Here is a 6,000-nt window from a genome sequence, read left to right as displayed (position 1 = left end):
TTCCTCCCCATCTCGGCAAGTCAGATGGATCGGTAGATGGTCCCTTCAGCAGCTACACTGACAGAACATAGAGTCCTGGTACTGAGTGGAGCTAGACAGTCAGGCCAGGTTTACTCCAGGACTGTGGGGCAGAGCCAGTGGCTCTCTGACTGCACCTTCTACCTCCTGCATTCTCAACAGACGCCTAGGCACAGGAAATACCACTTGGTGGCTAAGGAGGACACCATGGAAACGTGACATCATACAAGCAGGAGATGACTGAGGAGGATCAGCAGACTCCCAGATCCTAAAAGACAAAGACGGGGACAGGAATGTCTTGTTTGAGGGAGCAGGTTCAGCAGGTACAACAGGTGTCTGTTGCAAGGTGTCTGTTGGCTCAGCTCTCAAGGCCCAACTTCCGCCCATATCTCCCACTAATCCTTGCATTCAGAAACTTTCCATCATGAGTCTAGGATGCAGTGCCGGGGCACCTCATCTAACCCCATCTGCCTTCAGGGCCATCTCTCTGCTGAGCCCTGCCAGAGGTCACCTGTGACACCTTGTCAACTCCAGGGACCAGTTGGGCTTTCGGAGTCCCCTCCCCACAGCAGAACCTTCATTGTGGCTATAAAATCAGATGGGGCTTGGCACCCCAGCCCACCAATGCCAGCCTAGTTGGCTGACCTTAGACCCTACCTACCCTCTTTGTGTCTCAGAGTTTGTGAGGAGATTTGAGAGAGCCTATCTAACATAAAGTAAATATTATATATGTTCTATTTTTGTTTCTGTTGCTGTGATAAGCATCCTGTCCAAAACACCAAAACTAAAACAAAGCAAACAAACAAACAAAAAAATCCCAAAAGGTTACAGTTCATCATGTGGCCAAAGTCAAGGCAATAAGAACTTAAAACAGTCACAGCATATCTGTAGTCAGGAGCAGAGAGGTGAACAGATGCATGGTTCCTTCCTTACCTATTCACTTGAACCCAGTTAGCTTTCTCTACTCTTAGATAGTTCAGAACTTCCTGCCTAGGGAATGATGCCGCCCACAATGGGCTGTGCTTCCCCACATCATTTGAAACAACCAAGACACCCCTGCACACACACAGAGATGTCTACAGGCCAACCTGACGCAGCAGACAATTCATCAACTGAAGCTATTTTCTCAAGTGGTTTGAGATTACATCAGGTTGACAATTACAGCCAGCCATCACAGCAACAATTTTTATTTTTGATGATGTTGGAATAATTATATAAATATGAGTTTTATGTACATTTATTTATATAGCTATGTATATATTATATATGTATGTATGTATGGTGCATGTGTTTACCCTTCCCCTTTCCATCTACCCATAACCTCCTTTCTGCATAGAAAGAGAAACCAAGAGCCTGAGACCAACCCTGCCAGAGGTTGCAACCTATTACCACCAGGCAGCCTAACCCAGGCACCTGGGCCCTGTTCCTCTATTGTAGTCATGGTAACTTCAGCATCTGTGTGTCCCCCACTCAGAGCTGAGCAGCTGGCTGCTCACACAGACACACTCAGGGTCCCATGGCTAGCCAGGATCGTACCTGCGCACCCAGTACAACATGAGGCTCAGTCTTGGCTCCCCAGGGAATATCCAAGCCAGATATCATTCTGATAGGCAGGTTCAGGGGTTGAGGGCTGGATAATGTCTGACTTGTGTCCACAGTGGCTGGGCTAGAATCTCCAAGGGACCACTATGCAAACCAGGTGGGCCACTGTGGTCTCTGCTTTTTTATTCACTTGAACCTGGAAAGGGAGGAAAAATCTCATAGTGAAGCCCCCAAGCCACCGTAGGTCCAGTCCCTTTCGGACTCCCTGTTAGCATTCCTTCTAGGCTCTGCCCCACAGAGCAACAGCCAGGTGTGCCTGACTCACTATAAAAGGGGCGCGGCTTGCCCCCTCCTCTCTCTTCTTATCTCTTACCCTTTTCCTCCTCTGTTCCTTCTCTCCCCATTTCCCTCCCCCCTCCAGATGTTAACAATCTCTCTCTCTCTCTCTCTCTCTCTCTCTCTCTCTCCCCCCTCTGTCTGTCTGTCTGTCAGTCTGTCTTTCTCAACTCTACTCCCTTCTCAACTCCCCTTCCCATGCCCTAAATAAACTGTATTCTATTCTATACTCTATCCGTCTATGGCTGGTCCCTCAGGGGGAAGGGATGGCACAGCATGGACCTGAAGAGGCACCCCCTTTCTCCGCACCACACCACTAAACACATCCCTGGATTCTCTTTTCCTTTTTATAAAACACAGCACTCCCAAGGCCTCAGAGGTGCCAGTGACAAAGATGGAGTTTTGCTTTGGAAAGCTGATCACAACTAGGAGGTGGTCCCCGCCTCCAAATCCAGGCACTTGAGAGGATGAGACAGGGAGACTGTATGAGTTCAAGGCTAGCCTGGACTAACCACACAGGGAGATGGGACTAGCTCATCTCAATAAAAAAAGCCACGTTCTCAGATCAAAGTGGGGCTGAGAATGAAGGAGTGTGCCCTTGTCTCTCCCTTCGATTCCCAGCATCTTGATTTACTTTAAGATTCAGTCCCTTCCTTGGTCTCAACTTCCTTGGACAGTTTTTCCCTGGGAAAAAACTAGGGAACGTACTAGGACAAGGCTTGGTCAGGACAGGACAGGACAGGACAGGACAGGACAGGACAGGACAAAAACCAGGGTAGAAGGACCAGAGTTAAGGCAGAGGCTCAGCAGGGGCAGGGCAAGGCAGGAGCAAGGGCAGAGCAGGTGCATGTGCAGGTGCAGGGCAGGGGCACAGCAGGGGCAGGGCAAGGCAGGGGCAAGGGCAGAGTGCAGGTCAGGGGCAGGTCAGGGGCAGGGCAGGGGCTTGTCACAGCCACAGCAGGAGGAGGGCAGAAGCAAGGGCAGAAACAGGGACAGGGCAAGGCAGCTCGTACTTGTGACCAGCTAAGCTCCTGCCACAGCATCTGTGTGTCCACCTCCTCATCTTCAGGATCCCTGAGGCCAGCTCCCTGGGCTGTGTATGTGGCCATCAGCAGGCTCACCACCCCCAGGCAATGCTCAAGCCATAGAGAGACCTAATCGGAGAAATGATGGTGGTGACTTCCTCTCTGGGTCCGCCTAGTGGTCCTTGGGAGCTCGGGCTAACATTTCTCCTTCACAGAAGGGGAAACAGAAACTCGGAGATGGGCATTGACCAGCCCAAGGTCGCATAGCAGGGTTGAGTCTGGACTCAGGGCTCAGTAAACTTAAGTCAAGGATCTTTGAGGTGCACTCCAGCTCAGGACCGGCTGGGTGTGCCACTATGTCATGGCATTACTGTTCTTCCCACACGGTAACTGGTATTCCCCCACCAGTGCCAACAGTAGCAGCAAGGTACCTAGGGGATTTCTAATAGGAGCTGGCTTCCAAGAAAACTCAGAAAAGAATCTCTGGTTGAGCAGAATCTCAGACAGCAGCCAGGCTCCATTGTTCCTGTCTTTGGCCCTCCAACCACACACTGCTCATCCATTATCTCGTGAGCTCCTGAGGAGCCTAGGTCGGGGGTGGGGTGGGGGTGGGGGATCAGAACAAGGAAGCCTGGAGCCGGTTCATGGCTAAGCCTGGAGTTTCCACATAGTCTTGCTGACGGTGCCTGGGTCCATGATAAAAAGGAGTTGCTGGTGCGGGCAACCCACCCACTTCTGGTACCATGATAGTTCCTTGGCGAAGACCGGGCCCTGCCTAGAATGGTTTCTTGCCATACTGGAGAAAAGCCAGAGTTGTTTGAGAGCACCCACCTACTTTTACCCTGTCCGTTAGAGCAGACCCTAAAGAGTCCACGAGAGGGCGCCAGCATGCTTTCCCAGACCCCAGCAGGATTCCCAGCCCAGGACCGAAATCCCTTCCTCTGAGCTGGGAAGCAGCTCCCTCGCCCTGGGAAATATGTTGCTTGGAGCTTGGATGAACATCCCGACCTGGGTGTCTTTTACCAGCTCCCTGGGTGGTCTAGACCCAGGTCTCCTTTTTATTATCACGTTTAGGGCTCCCAATGTACTCCAAAATCCTAATTGTGGGGAGAGACAGCGATGAGGTCACGTGGGAGCTGTGGTCAGGAAGGAGGGAAAGCAGGGCATTCTGGGAACCGAGGAGGGAGGCCCGTTCCTAAACGTCCTGATACGGTTCCCAGAGTCCTGAGGCGTGGATACCTGCGCGTGCTTTCCATGGGCCCAGGGATTTCTTAAGTGTGATGAAGGACACAGACCAGTCAGTTTGAGAGAGAAGGCTCCCTGGGTTTACCTGAGCACATTGGGCGCTTCAACAACTGATCCCCTTTTCTTGGCTGGCTTCCAAGGTCTGGCCTGAGGAATAGAGAGGAGTCAGTGAGGGTGGAGAATGGGTTTCTCATGTTGAGAGAGCAGGGGTAGTGGGCAAAGACCATGGCAGCCACGACAGCTGAGAATGGTCCCTGCCAATGTCAGAACTCTGTCGACATGCTGGCGAATTCTGGACAGTATCTCCCTAGGGCCTCTAGATAGGAGTTCCAGCCGTGACCTTGGCCTTATGAGGCCCCGAGAAGTGGCCAACATTAAGCAGACTGTGGACTGCATGCAGCACACTTGGTCTAGGGAGAACCCCGTGAGACACACTGAGAATTCAAAGCCGAGGGCTCCCTGTCTCCGGAAACTCAGTTGTTGCATAAGAAGCAGGGTCAAGGTGAGTTTTGAGGCGATCACCTAACCTGTCTCAATTCCAAACATCCCAGAGCCAGGAGAACATTCAGATCTGGCTAAAATCCCGAGGCTTCCTGGGAGAGGTGGGAGACAGGAGGGCCACCCACATGGCGCAGCTGAGCATGCAGTCCCCGAAGCATACAAGGTCCCAGAAGCTGTAAGCTCAGGATCTCCACTCTCTGAACAGCATTCATTCTAGGGAGAGGCTTTGGGACCCCCAGGCTGGTGCCCTTGGCTGCTGTCTGTACTTCGGCCTGATGGCATTCCCAATACTGGACATGAGCGTGCGAGTGTGTGTTTGTGTGTGTGTGTGTGGACATGAGTGTGTTGCTCATGAGATCACCATTCCTGTCTAGCCTGTGATTCCTATCGTAAGTGTGAGGCTGCCTGTGTCCCTGACCTGGAAACATGGTGCTGGGCCTCAGGCAAGGCCAAGGGGCTAGCCGACTCTTCAGAGAACATTCTGTTTGACTGCCTGGCATCTGCTGCATCAGCTGCTAGCCCTCTGTCTGGCTGAGGATGGAGCTGGGTTCTGTACACAGCACACAGTAGGTAGTTTACAGGTGCTACCCCCCAGCCTATCTCCTGCTCTCCATTTGAACTGGGACAAACTGCAGTCCTGCATTCAGGTCCCATGGACATGAAGGAGCCATGAGACCAGAGGCACGGGGCACGAACACCGGCCACAGGTTAAGAATTGACCCTTGCTCTCTCTCCTCATGGACCAATCCAGAGAGGGATGTGAGTATCTCCTGTATGTCTGGTGAGCATAGCGGATAGTAGGTGCCTGCTTGTCCCCTCACCTTGACCACTAGGTACACACATCCAGCCCTCCACTTGTCAGTCCTTGCCTTCCTGAAGTACCAGAGAGAAGACTCTGTCCCAAGACGCATCTCCTTCTTTAATGACACATCTAAGGTGCTAGACCTTTGAGGACTTATTCACCTGAGGTCAGGCTCTTGGCTGATCTTCTCTCTCTCATCTTCCTCCTGTTCAGAATTTTTGTGAGAACGTGAGGTGGTTTGAACATGGTTTATCCTCGTGTGTCAGAGGCCAGCCCTGTGGTAATAATAATAGTAGAAATAGTAATAAATAGTAATAATGAGATAGTGTGCCCTTTAAGAGGTAGAGCCTAGCCGGAAGTGGTTAGGTCATTAGGGATGCTGTCCCAAGAGATTGACATGGTTCTCCTGGGATCCCTGATCAAAGTGAGCTGTTGGAAAAGAATGAACTTAACCTTTGATGCCCCCCCCCCGACTTTCCATCTCACCACATAATCTCTCCCTCTGGCTTGCACACCCACCATGATGCCATT

The sequence above is a fragment of the Rattus rattus genome, chromosome 7 (genome assembly GCF_011064425.1).
Source record: "Rattus rattus isolate New Zealand chromosome 7, Rrattus_CSIRO_v1, whole genome shotgun sequence".
NCBI lineage: Eukaryota > Metazoa > Chordata > Mammalia > Rodentia > Muridae > Rattus > Rattus rattus.
The sequence above is the reverse complement of the archived record's forward strand: the minus strand, read 5'-3'. Positions refer to the sequence as shown.